Source organism: Schistocerca gregaria, chromosome 8 (assembly GCF_023897955.1).
Source record: "Schistocerca gregaria isolate iqSchGreg1 chromosome 8, iqSchGreg1.2, whole genome shotgun sequence".
Classification (NCBI taxonomy): Eukaryota; Metazoa; Arthropoda; class Insecta; order Orthoptera; family Acrididae; genus Schistocerca; species Schistocerca gregaria.
In genome coordinates this window covers 199,427,675-199,451,405 of record NC_064927.1, presented here as the reverse complement: position 1 = coordinate 199,451,405, position 23,731 = coordinate 199,427,675, and the positions used below count along the sequence as shown (strand labels likewise).

The 23,731-nt window shown below is 44.4% G+C and overlaps 1 protein-coding gene and 1 non-coding gene across 9 annotated transcripts in view; one reads left to right on the top strand and one right to left on the bottom strand.

Annotated features, from left to right (window-relative positions):
- LOC126283943 (ankyrin repeat domain-containing protein 50-like) overlaps positions 1-23,731 on the bottom strand; it is a 471,892-nt gene that overhangs the window by 224,362 nt on the left and 223,799 nt on the right. The gene's annotated exons all lie outside the window — the stretch shown is intronic.
- On the top strand, positions 21,302-21,375 carry Trnat-ugu (transfer RNA threonine (anticodon UGU)). The gene has a single exon. It is a non-coding gene; the product is annotated as a tRNA-Thr (tRNA).

The window sequence follows — 23,731 nt, the reverse complement described above, 5'->3', positions numbered from 1 at the left end:
CCGTGACTAGTAAGGGTTGGTGAGTTCAACTGGGCTGTGTAGACAACGCTCACATCGGCTTACGGTGCATACTGCAACATATTCCCCGTACAATGCCAGTTACCCTGAAGTAACCACTACAAACTGTAGCCTCTCGAAAGCTGCACCCGGCCATTCGTTTCTTCGCAGCAAAACATCCACCATCGATATCCATCGAGAGTTTGTCCATGGGGAAGGTTAAATGATCATTCAAATATTTCGTTATTGTCTCAGAAGTTTCAACTGGAAAGTGTTCCCACACCCTCCATATTCACCGGATCTTGCCTCCAAGTGATTTTTATATGTTCGCAACTCAAAGGTCATCTTGCAGGTGGATGATGCTTTTCCGAAAGTAAGATGGTATGTCGCCAGACTCATATATTCTACACACCAACGTGAATAGCCGTTTTGTTGCCACTCCCCCTAATGATTTTAGGAATTCTGATGGAATGTTATCTCTCCCTTCTGCCTTATTTGACCGTAAGTCCTCCAAAGCTCTTTTAAATTCCGATTCTAATGCTGGATCCCCTATCTCTTCTAAATCGACTCCTGTTTCTTCTTCTATCACATCAGACAAATCTTCACCCTCATAGAGGCTTTCAATGTATTCTTTCCACCTTATCTGCTCTCTCCTCTGCATTTAACAGTGGAATTCCCGTTGCACTCTTAATGTTACCACCGTTGCTTTTAATGTCACCAAAGGTTGTTTTGACTTTCCTGTATGCTGAGTCTGTCCTTCCGACATCCATATCTTTTTCGATGTCTTCACATTTTTGCTGCAGCCATTTCGTCTTGGCTTCCCTGCACTTCCTATTTATTCCATTCCTCAGCGACTTGTATTTCTGTATTCCTGATTTTCCCGGAACATGTTTGTACTTCCTCCTTTCATCAATCAACTGAAGCATTTCTTCTGTTACCCATGGTTTCTTCGCAGCTACCTTCTTTGTACCTATGTTTTCCTTCCCAACATCTGTTATGGCCCTTTTTAGAGACGTCCATTCCTCTTCATCTGTGTTTCCTACTGCGCTATTCCTTATTGCTGTATCTATAGGGTTAGAGAACTTCAAACGTATCTCGTCATTCCTTAGAACTTCCGTATCCCACTTCTTTGCGTATTGATTCTTCCTGACTAATGTCTTGAACTTCAGCCTACTCTTCATCACTACCAGATTGTGATCAGAGTCTATATCTGCTCCTGGGTACGCCTTACAATCCAATCTGATTTCGGAATCTCTGTCTGATTATCATGTAATCTAACTGAAATCTTACCGTATCTCCCGGCCTTTTCCAAGTATTCCTCCTCCTCTTGTGATTCTTGAACAGGGAATTCGCTATTACTAGCTGAAACTTGTTACAGAACTCAATTAGTCTTTCTCCTCTTTCATTCCTTGTCCCAAGCCCATATTCTCCTGTAACCTTTTCTTCTACTCCTTCCCCTACAACTGCATTCCAGTCGCCCATGACTATTAGATTTTCATCCACCTTTACATACTGCATTACCCTTTCAATATCGTCTTACACTTTCTCTATCTGTTCATGTTCAGCTTGCGACGTCGGCATGTATACCTGAACCATCGTTGTCGGTGTTGGTCTGCTGTCGATTGTCATTAGAACAACCCGGTCACTGAACTGTTCACAGTAACACACCCTCTGCCCTACTTTCCTATTCATAACGAATCCTACACCTGTTATACCATTTTCTGCTGCTGTTGATATTACCTGATACTCATCTGACCAGAAATCCTTGTCTTCCTTCCACTTCACTTCACTGACCCCTACTATATGTAGACTGAGCCTAAGCGAGAGAGAAACTTACTTAATTGACATCCATCGTATATATATATATTGCGCAACACAACTGAAGAGGCATTTCCTCGATACCAGCTAAGTGTCTCCCATTTCGACGCGTAATTTTGAAATTTGTCTCAAAGATGCCTACAACCTTCATGTATATTGGTGCAAAAACCTTACGCCCTGCGTCGTCACCCTCGGACTCTGCGACGCTTCAAACAACAAGCTATCGAAACATTTAGAAACAAAGCCACAGCTCAGAAGTTCATGTAAGCTGTAAGGTGGGTTAATGATGTCACATCCGCACCACAGTTCATCACACGTATGCCAAAGCCACCTTGAGCGTGTTACACGATGGGAAGGTCGTCACAGCCACTCTTACCAACATTTCACCCCTTGTGCTGTTTAAGACTTTCCCGCCGTAGTAACTGCTTCATCGGTTTACGGGCGCTGCGCCGGATCATGTTGTGGAAGCTGCGCAATTTTTAGACGAGACAGCTGCTCGTTGTCTTCAGATGCTTACTGACGTGGGGCTGCAATGGCTCGCAAATATATGCACGCTGACTCGGAGGAAAAGCGCAAACACCAAGAATTGGGCACGCCGTGCATGCGATTCGTCTACGATGACGTTATAGCCTCAACCCTGGGCGCCTGCGCTTTTCTGTCGAGTCAACATATATATTGGCGAGCCATTGCAGCTACACGTGGACCCCCCCCCCCCCCTTTCACTTTTCCTCTCTTCCCTCCCCCCCCCCCTCATCTGTCGGGTCTTCGCCCCTCCCTCCCCCCCCCCCCCCAATGCCTTATTGTGTATACTCTTTAGTGCAGTGTTTCAGTGAGTGTTTAAGGGTTGTGCGTCCCCCTTTTTTAAGTGTTGCGAACAGAAACCATACTGGCGCCATGTTTTCTTAAATTCTGCCTGTCTAATTACTATATGTTTTAATCAGCATCACCGACACTGTTTTTTTCTCTCTCTCTTTCTTCCGCAACTTTTCGCCATTTCACAGTTTTAAACAATCATTGTTTTATCGCCTGTTTTTATTGTTGTTATCTACTCATTATGTTCGTAACTTTTCTGTAGGCTGCAGAGCGGCATATTACGCTGCTGCCAGCTCGCCCCCTTCTGAGAGTGTGTGTGTGTGGGGGGGGGGGGGGGGATATCGAAATTCAATCAAGAGAAAAAAAAAAAACAGCAACACGTCAGTAAGCACCTGAAGATGACGAGCAGCTGTCTCGTCGAAATATTATGAAGCAATTAAACATTTAATCCCTTGTTTCGACGCCTCTGCCGTGGAAGTGCGAACTGCGACGCCAAGCATTTATATCACGTACTTTTTTTGCGCAGCCGAGAAAAACATTTCAGATACACCGCCACCAGAAACCCTCAGTAGGAGTTGAGTTTTTCGTTTCTAAATTATTTTTAAGCCTATAATTATTTAAAGTTGCAATATTATTAATAATTACTAAAAATAAGAAACAACAAATAAGTTTCACATTCTGAACACGTACAATTTCGTATTGTGAAAGTAAAACCTGTCTTAGTAACAAGGTGCCAGGTCATTTGTAAATGGTAGCAAATAAATAATAATAGATAGTAAATAAAACAGGTACATTCGGCCTATGGACGTAAATCTTTTCTTTACTTCCCAGATTACATGACGACAAGGGCTTCTGATGCCTCCGTCCACTGGTGGTCTTTTGCAGTTCACCTTATCTCGACTGAATGTCGACTTTGGTGGTCGTAGCCCTCGGTTAATTGGAGGACGATCTTTCTTGGTTTCAGCTTTTGGGTAGAGGGGAGAACGCCGTGTAGTGGACATTGTTCGGAGGTGGAGGGCTTCATACTTCGTTTGTGAGCTGCTGCCTCCCGTCGACTCGTCGGTGCAGAGGTTCCAGCCACACGGTACAGCTGCCATTTGAGTGTAGGGTTCAGATATACGCTGGACAGTCTCCAGCTGAGTGCGACAGCTCGAGACCGTGAACTGTTCGCCACCGCGTATCTGCCCCTTGCTGGCCAAACATCTTGTGCCGTGCGCTCGAAACCTTCCACAAGCTTTTGGTTTCTTTCAGCTTTGTGCATCTCTGGTGGAATTTCTGGTTGTGTAGAATCTCTTTGCCAGAGAAGATTGTAGTCCGCGAGATGGCGTGTGACAGTCATCGACGGGAGTCTTGCGTTAGCAGCGGTGAGCCGGTCCCTGTGCTGGGAGCAATCCATGCAGTTGAGAGCCATTGTTTGAGAAGTTGTAATTCCGAAAGGAGAGCATCTTTTGCATGCAAGAGCGCTTCGGTTGCCTAATACTGATGTTGTGCGAGCCGGCCGGTGTGCCCGAGCGGTTCTAGGCGCTTCATTGTGGAACCGCGCGACCGCAACGGTCGCAGGTTCGTATCCTGCCTCTGGCATGGATCTGTGTGATGTCCTTAGGTTAGTTAGGTTTAAGTAGCTATAAGTTCTAGGGGACTGATGACCTCAGACGTTGAGATCCATAGTGCTCAGAGCCATTTGAACGATTTTGATGTTGCGCGAAGGAGATCGACGGTTAAACCAATGGTTGGAGGTCTGTACAGCCGTCACTGTATTGTCGCCGTGTCCTGGTTGCATTTACTCACGAGCACTGCATAACTCCATGTGACGCTGAGTAACTTGATTACCGAGTACTTTCCCATCTGTGTGTTTTATTATTCGTCTTGAAAAGTTCTAATTGAGTCTGCCCTTGTGGGGTGTCATTAGTTCCACCGTTTGGTGACTGGTGATTTGTTTCTTTTAACTGTTTATGTTACAAGGTTGTCACTGAGTTTTCCCTGTTGAGGGCTAATATTTGTATACATGTGTGGGACCAGTGGTAACTGATTTATGTTTCAAGTCTTATCATGCCATATTAATTATGTATGTAATATATTGCCAGAAAGTGTGCGCAAGGCTGGCGTGTGAAATAAAATAAGATTGCAAGATTACGGCTCTGTAAACTCACTGAGGTAGCAGCGGATGAATGCTAATGCTTCAGATGTGTTCTTGAGTTAAGTAATTAACTTCTGTAACTGTACAGTTCACACCTGTGAATTTGGTGATCATCTGGAGGTGGTTTGCACCTAGACTTGTTTTGAGATTGTTCGGTACTCCTCTACAGTAGATGAACAAATCGTAAACTGTGGCAAGAGACAAACTGGTGTGTACAAAACCCTTGTGATACACTGTAATTTGCTGTTGTGGATTCAGAGCACTTTTGCTAAATTGCATTTATCTGAACACTGTTTTTAGGTTTAAATTGCTCTCAGTTTGTTGTTATAAATTTTGTTTAAGGGTTACTACATGCATTGTGAAGCTAGTATTGCAGAATTTAATTTTTTATCACAAGTAGTTATCGAGGCAGAGCTAAATTTTTCAATTGATGTTATAATTGATTTGGGCTCAAATTTGACACTACTGTATTACCGATATTTTACCCTTGATACAGGACCAGTGTATATAATATCAGTTAAGAGTAAGCCTTGAGATGGCTACCCTTTAAAAGAAGAAAACAATAAAAGGGGATAGGACAATATACAGAGGTATCCAAAAAATGTTTTCACTGTCTAATAGTTCATAAATGGTAAACTAATTGACGGAATTGTCTCATTTTTGGTGAAAGTGTAGCTTAAAGTCCAGCTTAAAGATATCACTGTAGGCGTTCGAAATGGTCACCATTGACATCCACACACGAACGATGCCGCCGAACTGTAGCACGATCTACTGACTGTAACGTGTTCAGTTGGATATTTGCACATGAATGTACAATGGATTCTCTAAGTTCATCCAACGTGCGTGGCTTTTGTCGATAAACGACGTCCTTTAGTGTTTTGAAGACAGCAAAGTGGAAGTGCAACATCCCACGATTGCTACACGCAATGAACGAGGACGACCCATATCGTAGAATGGAGTACTTCGTGTGCTTTACTACCATGGCGCGCAACGACGAAGAGTTTGCAGAAATGATTGCGTGGTCTGCTGAGGCTCAGTTCAACCTCAATGGTGCACTACATCGCCACAGTTGCATCTACCAGGACGCCGAAAATCCGAACGTCCATGTAGACAAAGCCTTGAATTTGCCAGGAGTAAATATGTGGCCCAATCAAGCCCCGGTAAGGCAACCCACACCATTCTTCTTTGGCCCGGCACATTTACCGGTGAGGTGTACCTTCAGAAGCTTCAGACATCCATTTTACCTGCCATCCGAGACATGTATGAAAACGGAAGAGTTTACTTTCAACAAGATGGTGCCCCAGCCCACTACCATAATCGTGTTAGAGCGTATCTCGACGAAAATCCACCAGGAAGATGGATAGGCCGTAGAGGTGGTGTGGAGTATCCACCACGTTCCCCAGACCTAACCCCTCTGGACTTTTACATGTGGGGAACACTAAAGGTCGTTTATCGAAAAAAGCCACGCACATTGGATGAACTTCGAGACTCCATTGTACATTCGTGTGCAAATATCCAACTGAACACGTTGCAGTCAGTAGTTCGTGCTGCAGTTCGGCGGCATCGTTTGTGTGTGGATGTTAATGGTGGCCATTTTGAACACCTACAGTGATATCTTTAAGTTAGACTTTAAGCTACAATTTCACAAAAATGAGACAACCCCGTCAATTAGTTTGCAAGTTATGGACTTTTAAACAGTGGATACATTTTTTGGACCCTTCTGAATTTTTAATAATTGTTGAGTAAGAATTGTTTGTTGTTTTAAAGCATGTCTGAATTAATGTTAGCCCGGCATCTCACCGCTCCTCAACATCTCCTACCATACCACATCTGCTGATCTAACTTGCTTCCATAGCGAAGGTCCCAACGGCTACTTTGGACTAACACAACCGGATTATCGAGCCTACGCACAACTTCGGCTGAGGCGACGGAGAAGAAAATAGAATGGTAAGTATTGTGAAACACGGCCTTAAGCCTCAGTGAATGGAGGGCGGGGTTTGCGTTAGACGTCGTAAGTACGCATCCCATCGATGGCATATTTCTCCGCTCGTTAGCCGCTCTCATTCTGAAGCCTTCGACGCAAATTCGTTTCGCAGGATTACTACACACTACAGACCGGTTGTCTCGCAACCTTGCGCCTTGGAGCTCAGCGCGAGGCGTCTGTTTCTATTAGCAGCTAGCTGCGACCTCCCGCCGGTCCTGCGAGGTCGCTACCCCCCCCCCCCCCCCCCCCCCCACTCCCGCCACCGGCCCACAGCACACACAACAGCATCACAGGTCATAGCTGCCAACTGCGTGCGCTCATATCCTTTCCTCCGCTTTGAACGTCCACTGGCTGGATGGCTTAACAACTCAAGATTAGGAGCACTTTACACCAACCACGCCTGTCGCACAAAACATGGGATAGATCTGACGGTAACAGCAAAGCAAGTCCTTCTCCGCACCACAATGTTGCAGTTACGCACACAGTCACGAAAACTCTTTGCTCTACTCTGGTATTTATGAAGCATTACATTCTCTTATGGCTAGCTTGAAGCAGCCACTGAAATTCGATTCGGTTCTGCGATGCCAATTAGAGCCTGCACAGCGCACATTTCAAAACGAGGTACACTTAGTCACTTGGATTTGCTGCTCTTGCCTTCACCGTGTTTGCAGACGAAAGTTACTGGATGTAAGGTTCGCCTGTTATCCAGAACACCGTTTTTTCATATGATCCAAACAAGTTTCAGCACCTGTGTGCCATCGTTAGGTGATTTTCTTTAGTTTACAAAAATGTGAACGCACTTCAAGTGATAACTAATCTACAAAAATTAGGCCTACAGACAGTGTCTGTTGCCGGCCGCTGTGGCCGAGCGGTTCTAGGCGCTTCAGTCCCGAACCGCGAGACCGCTACGGTCGCAGGTTAGAAACCTGCCTCGGGCATGGATGTGTGTGATGTCCTTAGGTTAGTTAGGTTTAAGTAGTTTCTAAGTTCTAAGGGACTGATGACCTCAGATGTTAAGTCCCATAGTGCTCAGAGCCATTTGAACCATTGTTGAACAGTTTCTGTTTGTTATCATTAACTTCATTTTACATTATATTGTTATGCAGAACCCTATGTGCATTATCACGTACGAGTTATGCTTTGTCTAAAAATGAAAGAATTATAATGATTTGGGCTGCGTAAGCCTGGTCTAGGGGTAGCGTCTTTGAATCAAAAACGTCTTCGGTCCCGGGTTCGATCCCCGCCACTGCCTAAATTTTGATAAATAATCAGCATTGGCGGCCGAAGACTTCCGGCATAAGAAGTTAGCCGCATTCTGCCAACGGCCTTGTCAAAGAGGGCGGAGGAGCGGATAGAAGTTCAGGGCACTCTCTTGTCCTAGGGGTGGGAAATTGCCTCTAAAGGCGGAAGAATCTGCAATGATCAACGACATGAGGATGCAGAAGGCAATGGAAACCACTGCATTAAAGACACGTAACGTGTATCCACAGGACATGTGGCCTGTAATTGAAGAAGTGTCATGATGATCTCTCCATTGGCAAAAGATTCCGGAATAGTCCCCCATTCGGATCTCCGGGAGGGGGCTGCCAAGGGGGAGGTAACCATGAGAAAAAGACTGAATAATCAACGAAAGGATAACGTTCTACGAGTCGGGGCGCGGTATGTCAGAAGCTTGAACGTGGTAGGGAAACTAGAAAATCTGAAAAGGGAAATGCAAAGGCTCAATCTAGATATGATAGGGGTTAGTGAAGTGAAGTGGAAGGAAGATAAGGATTTCTGGTCAGATGAGTATCGGGTAATATCAACAGCAGCAGAAAATGGTATAACAGGTGTAGGATTCGTTATGAATAGGAAGGTAGGGCAGAGGGTGTGTTACTGTGAACAGTTCAGTGACCGGGTTGTTCTAATCAGAATCGACAGCAGACCAACACCGACAACGATGGTTCAGGTATACATGCAGACGTCGCAAGCTGAAGATGAACAGACAGAGAAAGTGTATGAGGATATTGAAAGGGTAATGCAGTATGTAAAGGGGGACGAAAATCTAATAGTCATGGGCGACTGGAATGCAGTTGTAGGGGAAGGAGTAGAAGAAAAGGTTACAGGAGAATATGGGCTTGGGACAAGGGATGAAAGAGGAGAAAGACTAATTGATTTCTGTAACAAGTTTCAACTAGTAATAGCGAATACTCTGTTCAAGAACACAAGAGGAGGAGGTGTACTTGGAAAAGGCCGGGAGATACGGGAAGATTTCAATTAGATTACATCATGGTCAGACAGAGATTCCGAAATTAGATACTGGATTGTAAGGCGTACCCAGGAGCAGATATAGACTCAGATCATAATATAGTAGTGATGAAGAGTAGGCTGAAGTTCAAGACATTAGTCAGGAAGAATCAATACGCAAAGAAGTGGGATACGGAAGTTCTAAGGAATGACGAGATACGTTTGAAGTAGGGAAACATAGGTACAAAGAAGGTAGCTGCGAAGAAACCATGGGTAACACAAGAAATACTTCAGTTGATTGATGAAAGGAGGAAGTACAAACATATTCCGGGAAAATCAGGAATACAGAAATACAAGTCGCTGAGGAATGGAATAAATAGGAAGCGCAGGGAAGCTAAGACGAAATGGCTGCAGCAAAAATGTGACGATATCGAAAAAGATATGATTGTCGGAAGGACAGACTCAGCATACAGGAAAGTCAAAACAACCTTTGGTGACATTAAAAGCAACGGTGGTAACATTAAGAGTGCAACGGGAATTCCACTGTTAAATGCAGAGGAGAGAGCAGATAGGTGGAAAGAGTACATTGAAAGCCTCTATGAGGGTGAAGATTTCTCTGATGTGATAGAAGAAGAAACAGGAGTCGATTTAGAAGAGATAGGGGATCCAGCATTAGAATCGGAATTTAAAAGAGCTTTGGAGGACTTACGGTCAAATAAGGCAGAAGGGATAGATAACATTCCATCAGAATTTCTAAAATCATTAGAGGAAGTGGCTGGCAACAAAACGACTATTCACGTTGGTGTGTAGAATATATGAGTCTGGCAACATACCATCTGACTTTCGGAAAAGCATCATCCACACAATTCCGAAGACGGCAAGAGCTGACAAGTGCAAGAATTATCGCACAATCAGCTTAACATCTCATGCATCGAAGCTGCTTACAAGAATAATATACAGAAGAATGTAAAAGAAAATTGAGAATGCGCTAGGTGACGATCAGTTTGGCTTTAGGAAAAGTAAAGGCACGAAAGAGGCAATTCTGACGTTACGGCTAATAATGGAAGCAAGGCTAAAGAAAAATCAAGACACGTTCATAGGATTTGTCGATCTGGAAAAAGCGTTCAACAATATAAAATGGTGCAAGCTGTTTGAGATACTGAAAAAAGTAGGGGTAAGCTATAGGGAGAGACGGATCATATACAATATGTACAACAACCAAGAGGGAATAATAAGAGTGGACGATCAAGAACGAAGTGCTCGTATTAAGAAGTGTGTAAGACAAGGCTGTAGCCTTTCGCCCCTACTCTTCAATCTGTACATTGAGGAAGCAATGATGGAAATAAAAGAAAGGTTCAGGAGTGGAATTAAAATACAAGGTGAAAGGATATCAATGATACGATTCGCTGGTGACATTGCTATCCTGAGTGAAAGTGAAGAAGTATTAAATGATCTGCTGAACGGAATGAACTGTCTAATGAGTGCACAGTATGGTTTGAGAGTAAATCGGAGAAAGACGAAGGTAATGAGAAGTAGAAGAAATGAGAACAGCTTCAGCATTGATGGTCACGAAGTCAATGAAGTTAAGGAATTCTGCTACCTAGGCAGTAAAATAACCAATGACGGACGGAGCAAGGAAGACATCAAAAGCAGACTCGCCATGGCAAAAAAGGCATTTCTGGCCAAGAGAAGTCTACTAATATCAAATGCCGGCCTTAATTTGAGGAAGAAATTTCTGAGGATGTACGTCTGGAGTACAGCATAGTATGGCAGTGAAACATGGACTGTGGGAAAACCGGAACAGAAGAGAATCGAAGCATTTGAGATGTGGTGCTATAGACGAATGTTGAAAATTAGGTGGACTGATAAGGTAAGGAATGAGGAGGTTCTTCGCAGAATCGGAGAGGAAAGGAATATGTGGAAAACACTGATAAGGAGAAGGGACAGGATGATAGGACATCTGCTAAGACATGAGGGAATGACTTCCATGGTACTAGAGGGAGCTGTAGAGGGCAAAAGCTGCAGAGGAAGACAGAGATTGGAATACGTTACGCAAATAATTGAGGACGTAGGTTGCAAGTGCTACTCTGAGATGAAGAGGTTGGCACAGGAAAGGAATTCATGGCGGGCCGCACCAAACCAGTCAGTAGACTGATGACCAAAAAAAAAGTAACGTTACACGTGATAGCTGTGTTTGTTGCTTGGTTATTGTGATGCTAAGTGCCTGGCTACAAATTCAGAAAGTGTGGGACTCTTCCTGTCACTGATGGCTTCTTTCATATCTACCGATCACACAAACATATAAAAAATTCCGAGTAGCATTGTGGTTCTGGGTCCGCGTTAAATGGTACGCCCTCATAACTGTTTGGCAAGCCAGTTCAAAGGTTGTAGGAAGGCAACGACATACCACACCAAGTAGGTTCATGCCTAGTAAAGAACCGTTGTGTGGAAGGCAACCTTCGCGTAGAGCACACATCCAGCTTTTGTAACGTTTTCATTACCACTGGGACGTGTGTATGCCACGTTAGCGCCATCTAAAAAGACATATGTAGAAGCGGCGCGTCAGACAAAGAAAACGAAGCGAGCGTCAGAACCCAATTTAAAGTAACTTCGCTCAAAGAAAGAGGCGTCAAAATAAACGAAAACGTGTCTCGCCTTATCGATAGTTTCCAAGAAAACGACGATCAAACTTTTCGATGTATTTTTTGTGCCTTTTACCGCGTAAAAGTCCTCAAAAGTGGTTGGCGTCGCGGGTTCAAACGTTTGCACCTCCTGTTCGAAAACTTTTTTTTTTTTTGCGTTTATCCATCCATGCCCTTAGGAGATAAATACATGAATTTTTTCTAATGTATTCTGAAATAACATTGTACTTATTCGTCTACTAACTGTAGGTGTGGTGAAGGAATTTAAAATAAATGAATAAATAAATAAACAATAAATGAGTGGAAAAATTATTTTATATTTTTTCGGTGGAATTACTGTAGTATATCTTGATTCATAATCACCTGAAAGTGCTAGTTTTCGGAAAAATAATCCGATATAAGTGGTTTGCAGCGAAATTATGGCCAACGTGTGAAATTTACAGCATCGTTAACGATGTTGCTTTCCCAAATGAGGTTCATACGAAGAAATGTCACTATAGGAAATAGGGCTTCGCGCGACGCTCATGGTGTTCGGAATTTCTATGTTCCGAATGGTTCTACGATAGGCATTATCCAAGGAAATACACCAAATCTTCCAGGAGAGTAAGTGTAAGAGAAAAAATAAAAGTTCAAATGGCTCTGATCACTATGGGACTTAACATCTGAGGTCATCAGTCCCCTAGAACTTAGGACTACTGAAACCTAACTAACCTAAGGACATCACACACATCCATGCCCGAGGCAGGATTCGAACCTGCGACCGTAGCGGTCGCGCGGTTCCAGATGAAGCGCCTAGAACCGCTCGGCTACTCCGGCCCGCTAACCGGTCTGTGGTTACAAGAAACGTGTGCGATGCCAGGGTGACTATGTTGAGAAATAAATGTGTATACATCGAGAATGCAGATGCAAAATGTCAGTAACGTATGTTTTATTTGAAAAGTTTTTTTGAGTTTTCAAATAAAAAATTCGGTGGTACTACTTTTCAGCATGCCCTTGTATAAGAAAATTATGTATGTAGTGGGTGGACTATGTGAAGACGATGATGTTCACACGTTCGTTTTACAAGCTGTAATATCCACCACATTGTGTCACAATCACATTGTGTCACTCGTTTAACACTAGTATTCCAAAAAATGTGATAATTGGCTTTTTATGTAATCTGTATTACAGCCTTACGAATTAATGATAATAGTAATGGTCTTTTAAAATAATTTAGTTTTATGACCGAAACACAATTGAACTCTTAATTTTATCCTTCAGATAATTTCACGTTAGAGCGGTGCTAGACGCTTCAGTCTGGAACCGCGCGATCGCTACGGTCGCAGGTTCGAATCATGCCTCGGGCATGGATGTGTGTGATGTCCTTAGGTTAGTTAGGTTTAAGTTGTTCTAGGTTCTAGGGGAGTGATGGCCTCAGATGTTAAGTCCCATAGTGCTCAGAGCCATTATAACCATTTTTTTAATTACACGTTACCCTACTGAGGGTAATTGTTTTCATGCTGGGAACCATTACTGTAGTGCCTCTAAGAATTCTGCAGTCTTTCAGTTATGCTTGAGTCCTCCCCCGGCAGCTGAGTGGTCAGCGCGACAATGTCAGTCCTGTGGGTCCGGGTTCGATTCCCGGCTGGGTAGGAGATTTTCTCCGCACAGGGGCTGGGTGTTGTGTTGTCCTAATCATCATTGTTTCATCCCCATCGACGCACAGGTCCCCGAAGTGGCGTCAAATCGAAGGACGTGCACCCGGCGAACGGTCTACCCGTCGGGAGGACCTAGTCACATGACATTTACATTTTTTAGTTATGCTCGAGATTTCCCTGACTTTTCCAGTAAATATAATTTCCCAGATAATTTTCGAGTTTTCATGTTTGACAGACGTGTTGAAAGGTGTCTGTTGATTGAGAACCATCCATTCCGATTATGTATTTTTGCATATAGATTTCCCGAGAGCTCTTTCTAATATTTTCTGACCGCTAGCTGGTCGATCCTTGGAGTGAATATCTCAGCCAATGAATGCCTAGGGCGTGGTGGTGCCAAGGTAGCGCGTAACATTTGTAGAGGGAAGCGACGAAGTTGTATTTTAGCAGTTGTAAAGGTTCAGTTGCGTGGAAGCGGCTGTACCGAGGCAGTCAGCCTGTTGCACTCAGATGTGCCACTTAGTGCAGAGCATGTTGTTGCGTTAGCCGATGCTGAGAAGTTTTGCGCGTGATCTGCGTGTTATTTTGACTTTGCGCGAGCAGCCTGTGTTAAGCCAGAAGAGGCCGGTTGGAAATTGTTTGTACCAGACGAGTTGGGGGTCTGAGAATCCTGTTGCCACTCAGTCGAAAATAATGCGTGCATGATGTTAGTGTTGGTATTGAGACTGGCTGCAGCATTGGTTTTCAGAGAGCACGCTATGTTTTTTGAACCGATTTTGGAAAGCACGTATTGCTCTCCTCTATTCATTCTGCTCAGCGATCAGAGGTAAAGTGTTGCTGCTTTCCTTTTTCTTACGGCTTGGCGAGTATCTGGCGGCAGCGTGACTAATGAGATTTTCTGACGAAGCACATAGTAGATTGACGACTAAGCTAAGCTCCTTGTTCAGCAAGGAGTCGTAGTTGTTTGTATATTTGGTTCATTTTTCTAGTAGTCACGCTGTCCAACGACGAAGCTGCTCTGTCAAGTCCTCATCTTGTTCTTTTCGTGTTGAGTGGCGTTAGCGACAATATTTTATATAAGTACAACAATATGTAAACGAAATGTAGAAAACACAACAAAGTGTAAATAGTACATGTGTAAAAAAAAAAAGCAATAGCACAAAAGGATAAGGTACAAACACTCAATACAAAATAAGGACACGTTAAAAGCTCGGCAAGCCTGACTAGAAACTCATTCATATATTTAAAGCTCAATGTCTAGATTGCACAGCCAATCCAAAGCAGAGGGTTTGACATGTATAACCTCAGAGACTGGTCCGGCATATCTTCTTAAGGGGCATTCCTCAATAATATGGCGGACGTTCTGTTCTGGTCCTCCACAGTCACAGGCTGGTGAGTCGCATAGGCCCCACTTGTACTTGTATGCACTACATCTTGCATCGCCCATTCTGATACGGTTTAATTTAGTCCAGGTACATCTCTTCAGGTCAAAGTCCGGTAATTCCAGAGTATGATCTTGGCTACCTTGTTTATTAATTCCAGAATCATTCCCAAAGTGCCGCCCTTGCTCCTTGATGTCAGGTTGATGTTTTTGTGTTTTAACCCGTATAGGCTTCCGTGACTTCAAGCGGGTCGATGGTATTTCGTTCAAAACGTCATGGATTGGTAGATTCTGTGGGTAATCTGAGTCATGAATTTTTGACCACTCTCTTGCTCCTGCTTCTTGCCTTCTCAATTGTGGAGGTGGGATATTGCTTACAGTATCCAGCCAAGGGGCTGGGGTGGGTTTAATAGTACCCGTTATTATCCTCGTACACTCGTTCAACTGGGGTGCGACGTGTAGACAACCTCCAAGATGGTGCACCCCAGGCAACGGACTGCGATGCAGGACGGCAGAAAGTCCACACAAATGGCGGCCGAACTAGATCATCGATCTCACGGCCACACACAGCGACAAAATAAAATAAGAATGCTATCATCGAAAAAGGCTCTTCTGAGAGTCAACAGACTAAAGATATTGGACCCATCGTCCATGTTCTGCAAATTAATGTAATGTTTAAGGTTAGGTACTGACCGTTAGTAGCCTACAAAGGTTGTACATTAAACGAGCCTCCAACAGGATCTTTAAAATACCGACAGGCTGTGACATTGCGCAGTGAATGTATTGGTGTCGGTCGAACCGTACTTGGATTTAGTTAGACGCTCATCATCGAAATAGATTTTACCTCTTAATAGACGTCATACAACGCCGCCACCAAGATCCGTCTCTGGTACGGAGTTAAATTACGCAGCGCCAGAGGTACGTACCTGAAGACGCCTCTAGTGTGAGAAATGGCAGAACAGGACGGAGTTTGCGCAGTCGGCATAACGCGATCGCCGAAACATCGCGACGCCGCTTTCATCGTCGCGAGCCCGCGCGGAACAATGATGGCCAGACGGTGCCTTTGTGGGCCGCGGCGCCTGCCCGCCAGCCGGTAACAAGGCGCTACTTTCGCTAACAAGCCTCCGGCTGCCTTTGTGCCTTTGCCTGGCCTGTTACGGGGCCGCGCCTCCTCCCTAGCGGCCATTACGGCTTCCAGTGACGGCCGCACGCGCTGGCTGATGGGGCACGTTCGACCTCGCTCCCACGCAGAACACGACGACCGGCTGCAGACGCTTCGATTGCCGCGCGGAGAAGTGCTCTCTAAATGGTGACAGGCGCGCCGCCCGTACGACTTGTCAACGGGCCGCCTTGCCGGCGAGGGCGAATGTCTGGAGGGGAAAGGCGCGGAAAGCAGCTGGCCAGTGATTCTGGCAGAGACGATAGCCCACACCGTAAAAGAAGACAAAAGAGGAAGGACACTGAGTCGCAAACTGCGATTACGGCTCCGCATCAGCTGTAAAATATTTCAGAACAAATATAACTTGTGCCGAACCGGGTCCCCAACCTGGATTTCCCGCTTGTCGCGAGCGTTCGTCTTAACCACTTCCGCTAGCCGAGCACGCATTCAGGAGCGGCCCAAATCTCCATTTGTCACCTATTTTATCAAAACATTTCATAATGTGTACGCAGTCTATAATAGCTTTTAAAGTTTCTATATGTGCAACACCCTTGCACTTTCTGTGGATAAGTTCTTTGACCATAACCTACATGTTTGTATGTAAACACACTGTATTTCACGAGCGTACATCGTAATAGTTAAATATGCAGCTAAACTCTATAAAACTGAAACATGGACGTGAAAATGATAAGTGTGTAGATAACTGGAACAACTGTCACCACAGCGTAACTATAATAATGATTTCTCGTCTTTATTAACTACAGATACATTTCCGACAAATGCTGCCTCGCCACTTACAATTGTCCCACTTGTATCTACTTAGTCACCAGCAAATAATTTGTTTGTATTTATACAGTGATCTCCAGCAATATAAACATGTACATGAATGTATAAACACGTGAGGATGGGCGCAAGCCCGAAACCAGTCGTGTGGCAAATAAATAACCTTTTATTGTGACTGGTAACGGAAATTTTTCTACACGCTAAATTGTTTTGCTTGTATTGAAATTGTGTATACCAAAGGACGTTGATTATTTGCATGTCGCCATTTGCTTGCGACACACCTTTCACAATACGCAGAGTTAAGTATTGTCAATTTAACTTGTTGTAATAAACTCCGTTAACATGATGTGTTTGAACTGTTGTTTAGCGATCCGAAAAAACAGATTCCTAGAAACGAGTTCTACAAGACGAGAAGGCAGGATACTATACTCTAGAACTCAAGAATAACGCCTTCGGAACATTTCACGCGACTTTTCTTCCAGCCACCCTCCGCAAAGATGAATGGTCATGTCAATTAGTACATGTCTGATCTTGGTTTGGATGTGATTATACCTTAGCGTTTCCACTTCGCAATCACATTAGCAACAGTCGACTTGGGCAGCTTTAAAATGGTTGAAGTGTTCCTGATGTATTTGTTACTCAAGTGGCATCCGGTGTGTAGTTCACGTTGGAAGACACTGACCTCTTCTGAACGCGACCCATCCTGCTGTTACTGATTCTTTTCTGGCAACATAATACTCCCCGCCTCCTTTCATACTTGCGCTATTCCGAAATTCCCCGAGCGCACCCGTTACTGCGAAATCATCGGAAGCATTAATTTCTTCCCTGGCCCTGGATTTCAGACGTCGTTTACTGCCCCTGTCCAGTCATACAGACTGACGAATTTTATAAATAGGGTTATCGCTGAAGGCGAGGCATCACTGCTACGCGTGGTGTTAAGTCGACGCGATCGTTCACGTCTGTTTGGCGAACTGGGCATTATTATGTAAACTGAAAGTGGAGAGGGGAGAATGGGAAGGGAAGAAAGGAGCTAACGATATCAGCTACATCGAGAGCTAATGCGGAATCAGCGGCGACGAGTCGAAATGTGTGCCGGCCGCTGTGGCCGAGCGGTTCTAGACGCTTCAGTCCGAAACCGCGCTGTTGCTATGGTCTCAGGTTGGAATCCTGCCTCGGGAATGGATATATGTGCTGTTAGTTAGGTTTAAGTAGTCCTAAGTCTAGGGGACTGATGACCTCATGACCTCAGATGTGCCCGCATCTCGTGGTCGTGCGGTAGCGTTCTCGCTTCCCGTGCCCGGGTTCGGTTCCCGGCGGGGTCAGGGATTTTCTCTGCCTCGTGATGGCTGGGTGTTGTGTGTTGTCCTTAGGTTAGTTAGGTTTAAGTAGTTTTAAGTTCTAGGGGACTGATGACCATAGATGTTAAGTCCCATAGTGCTTAGAGCCATTTGAACCATTTTTTTTTAAATGTGTGCCGTACCGGTACTCGAACGCGGTATCTCGTGCTTTCTAGACAGTTGCGTTAAACACTACGCCACCCGCACACAGGGTTTTTAGCAAATGCGTGGACTACCTCCGCACGCTCCCCTGCCGACTCTCATTCCCCTCAATACGCATAGCCGCTTCCGAGATAGGAGAATCTGGTTAAAAAAAATGGCTCCGAGCACTACGGGACTTAACATCTATGGCCATCAGTCCCCTAGAACTTAGAACTACTTAAACCTAAATAACCTAAGGATATCACACAACACCCAGCCATCACGAGTCAGAGAAAATCCCTGACCCCGGCGGGAATCGAAACCGGGAACCCGGGCGCGGGAAGCGAGAACGCTACCGCACGACCACGAGATGCGGGCGGAGAATCTGGATCCCAGCCTTCTGCATATACAGCGCTACCGTGAGTTATTACGGCAATCGAGCACGCTTAAAGTCGAGTGCTTGATGAAACAACAATAATTTAATTTTTTGAAGTCTACTGACTTCACAACGATACAGCCATTTGCAAAGCAATGGGCAATTAAAAACGAATATAGAGACTACAAATCTTTGGAAGTATGTAATGTATGGCAATATACGATTAAATTACAGAGAATGTAACAAAGCACATTTTCTAGCAGACCGCAGCGCATCGAAAAAGTCCGAAGCAAGGCAGCTCCTTCTGTATTATCGCGATATATGGGGAAGAGTGTCACGGGTAGCATAAGCGAACTGGGATGGCAATCATTAAATCAAAGGCGTTTTTATTTGTGAAGAGATGTTCCCGCGGAACTACAATCACCAATTTTCTCCAACTGTCCAAATATTTTGTTGACGCCTATCTACAAATGTAGAAATGACCATAAGAATACAGTAAGAAAATCATAGCTCGCATGGAAAGATTTAGGGATTCATTTTCCCCAGGTGCTATTCGAGAGTGGACCGCAAGAGAAATAGTTTGAAAGCGGTTCTATACACCCTCTACCAAACACTTAACCTTGAATAGCAGAGTAATGATTTTTTTCTATCAGACCTCGTACGGCGAGATACCGGAAAATCCATTATTTTAATCAGAACAGCTCTTAATAAACGAGGTTTAAACTGATTTTGAAACATCTTATTGAAAAGAACATGGGTTGAGAAAAGGAAGGAGAGCTTCAGACAATATATTTATTTTACAGCAGATATTACAGAAATAAGTGGATTTACTTAGGAATACACAGGGCATTTAGCGACTTCGTCATTTATTCTAAATTCTTAACAGGAGACACATACAATCGTTAGTGGAAATGATAGATTGACAAATTAGTAAGAGCCATGAATAGATAGTCCGGAGACTCAAAGATGGTTAGAAACATGGAAGAATAAGGAGGCCGCGTACCACGTAAACTTTTTAACATTTATATAAATGACATCATCCATATCTGGATGCATTGTCGTCATGCAGTTATTGAAATATCACAAAAGAGTGTTTTAAGTATTTCACTATGTATAGACGAAGCATTAACACATTAAAAACCCTAAGAAGGTTTACGGCGAGCAGTCTTATCAATCCAATAAGTTACAGGGCTATTACAAATGATTGAAGCGATTTCATAAATTCACTGCAGCTCCATTCATTGACATATGGTCACGACACACTACAGATACGTAGAAAAACCCATAAAGTTTTGTTCGGCTGAAGCCGCACTTCAGGTTTCTGCCGCCAGGAGCGCTCGAGAGAGCAGTGAGACAAAATGGCGACAGGAGCCGAGAAAGCGTATGTCGTGCTTGAAATGCACTCACATCAGTTAGTCATAACAGTGCAACGACACTTCAGGACGAAGTTCAACAAAGATCCACCAACTGCTAACTCCATTCGGCGATGTTATGCGCAGTTTAAAGCTTCTGGATGCCTCTGTAAGGGGAAATCAACGGGTCGGCCTGCAGTGAGCGAAGAAACGGTTGAACGCGTGCAGGCAAGTGTCACGCGTAGCCCGCGGAAGTCGACGAATAACGCAAGCAGGGAGCTAAACGTACCACAGCCGACGGTTTGGAAAATCTTACGGAAAAGGCTAAAGCAGAAGCCTTACCGTTTACAATTGCTACAAGCCCTGACACCCGATGACAAAGTCAAACGCTTTGAATCTTCGGCGCGGTTGCACAGCTCATAGAAGAGGATGCGTTCAGTGCGAAACTTGTTTTCAGTGATGAAGCAACTTTTTTTTTCTTAATGGTGAAGTGAACAGACACAATGTGCGAATCTCGGCGGTTTAAAGTTTACGGCCCCTTTTTCACGTGTGTCTGGACATGCTGGAAAATTGGCTCAGGCCACAACTGGAGACCGACAGCGCCGACTTCATCTTTCAACAGGATGGTGCTCCACCGCACTTCCATCATGATGTTCGGCATTTCTTAAACAGGAGACTGGAAAACCGATGGATAGGTCGTGGTGGAGATCATGCTCAGCAATTCATGTCATGGCCTCCACGCTCTCCCGACTTAACCCCATGCAATTTCCTTCTGTGGGGTTATGTGAAAGATTCAGTGTTTAAACCTCATCTACCAAGAAACGTGCCAGAACTGTGAGCTCTTATCAACTATTCTTTCGAACTCATTGATGGGGACATGCTGCGCCGAGTGTGGGAGGAACTTGATTATCGGCTTGATGTCTGCCGAATCACTAAAGGGGCACATATCGAACATTTGTGAATGCCTAAAGAAACTTTTTGAGTTTTTGTATGTGTGTGCAAAGCATTGTGAAAATATCTCAAATAATAAAGTTATTGTAGAGCTGTGAAATCGCTTCAATCATTTGTAATAACCCTGTATACAATGTGCATATAGAATTTTCTAAAGCAAAATGAAGGGCAATGCCGTTCTGCGACAAACGTAGAGTCCAAAGTAAAGTTGTACCACGTGACGATTAGAGAAAGCATCATTCTTCAGCAATTAAAAGTGTCAAATTGGATGAGATACAAATAAAGTATATTTACTAAGATGGTACCTGTTCTTTCGGACATGTCCGAAAGAACAGATACCGCCTTAGTAAATATATATAGTTAAGGCTTACCGGCCACTTGACCATCTTCTTCTTCTGTGCGAATGCACAAACAGTGCCCGAACGCTTACGAGAATCGGCAGTAAAGCCGTGAGTAATGAGTATAATGGGCGGGGGCACTACGAATGTAGTGCGGGACAATACGTTGAGAATGTGGGTTTCGCGGGAGGCGTGACAGAGATAAATCCCTGCAGTCGCGCTATCCTCTGTGTCCTCGGTGGCTCAGATGGGTAGAGCGTCTGCCATGTAAGCAGGAGATCCCGGGTTCGAGTCCCGGTCGGGGCACACATTTTCACCCGTTGACGTATGTCAACGCCTGTAAGCAGCTAAGGGTGTTCATTTCATTGTAATTTAATACAAATAAAGATCTTGAAAGAAAGATGACCAGTTCGGAACGTATAGACATAACACGTCCAGGAACAAAGCCCGGCAAGATACGACAGTAAAGTTCTGTGAAACTATGGCCCATTGAAAAGGACGACAGGAACATTAGGGTTTAACGTTCAGTAGACAGGTAGGTCATTAGAGACAGTGTACAAGCATAGATCAGTGAAGGATGGGGAAAGAAATCGGCCGTGCCCTTTTCAGAGGAACAATCCCTGCATTTACCTGAAGGGATTTAGGGAAATTACGGAAAACCTAAATCTGCATGGCCGGACGAGGATTTGAACCATCGTCCTCCAGAATACCCCTCCAGTGTATTGATCACTGCGCCACTTCGTTTCTTATACGCCAGCGAAAGCTGGATGCCAAAGAAAAGAAAGGAAAAAGTACAGAAAAGAGCACCTGAGTGATATTTTTATGAGCAGCATGTGGTCACGATAGTATAAATCATATAAAGAACTAAACGATGTGGCAAGATCTTGAGGTGGAAGCAGTCCAGGAGGAAACAGAGAAGTTCCACAACAACTGGCATGAACACATACGAAGGAAGGACAGTAAAACAATTCCAAAATTAGATTCAGTTTGTTAAACCACGTTGGAAGAGAAACCTCGGAAGACGTACGAAGAGATGCAAGAAATATGAGAAGCAAATGCAATGGGGTGAAGAAGTAAAAGCAATGAGGTAAAGAAGATGAAACGACGAAACAAATAACACGGTCGTGTATAAAGTCAAACCGCAACGTCCTACGCGAGTGAAGGGAAGGAGTAGGCTTCACGTATATCTTTAAAAAAAATCCGTTACGATCGATGTCAGTAATTACTGTCTGCGTCCAGTGCGACGTCAGAAAGACCTCGTAGGAAAGTTCCATGAGCAAGGTCAGACGGAACGTTCTCTGTGGACAGAGCTCCACCATCGTTACACAGCTGCGCCTCTAGACAGAGGAACGCCTCCATAGGAAGCGTGGATTAGTTGGCTAGTGAAGTGTGGAGTGGTAGGGGGAGGGAGGGATTAATCCCAGAGCAGGCAGATGCAGAACGCCAGGAAGTGACGTCGGCGTAAGCGCGTGGTGTGTGTGTGTGTGTGTGTGTGTGTGTGTGTGTGTGTGTGTGTGTGTGTGAGGGGGGGAGGAGGGGTGGTGAGTGGGTTGTGTCCTGCGAGACACCCACGCATCGGGGACCGTGGCGTCGCTGGCGGCACCGGAAACCAAACGCTCTGTCCGGCGGCGCCGACACTGAACTCGTCGGCAGTTTATCCCCGTCAGACACACACATGCACGCTACACTCCACAGACTAACAGAGGGGCAGCCATCGTTTGCACTGTTTCAAAAAGTGTTAGAGTTTATGCCAAGAATGAGTATGACGAGAAATTTAGACACCATCAGCAGGAAACAGATAATTCTTTTAGGCCAATGATTCGAAACCTTTTTGAGACAATTACTTCCGAGAGCAACAAGATATTAGACAGTACCACACACAGCCTCCTCCTCCCCCGCCGTCATGAGTATTAGTGGCTAGTTAAAGTTTAGAATGACGAAAGATAAATGAACTTAGTTTCTGTCGGCGTCTTGTTAAACATCGAACTGAGCAATCAGTGAGAGAACCGGTACTGCGTATTTCTAACAACCTGTTTTTACAGAATGATGAAGCAATTGTCAGGGCATCACAAATGCTTCCTGCAACTCCTCCCCTGAAAAGAATGCTAACAAACAACACAGAGTAGACGTTTCTTAGGAAGAAAAAGGTTTTTCTGCGCCACTCTTGACCCTAGTGCCAATTTTCTTCTTTCACACATAGTGCCCAATTTAAAATTAACCAGCTAATTTAAAATATGTGCACTATACATGCCTCTGAGCACTATGGGACTTACCATCTGATGTCATCAGTCCCCTCGACTTAGAACTACTTAAACCTAACTAACCTAAGGACATCATATACATCCATGCCCGAGGCAGGATTCGAACCTGCGACCGTAGCGGTCGAGCGGTTCCAGACTGCAGCGCCCAGAACCGCTCGGCCACAGCGGCCGGCATGTGCACTATGCTTAGGCCTACTGTTTGTAAATGTCTTGACTGCTGGAGTCCTTCTGAACTGGAAGAAATTTGAGGGCTTCAGACTACCAAAACTTTGTCTGACTACTGCCACTAAGAACAATAATAATAATAATAATAATAATAATACAGTATGTAACACACAACAGTGTTACAGTTGGGTTATTCTGTCAATCTTTTCGCTTATGTTCCGAAATGAATAATGAAG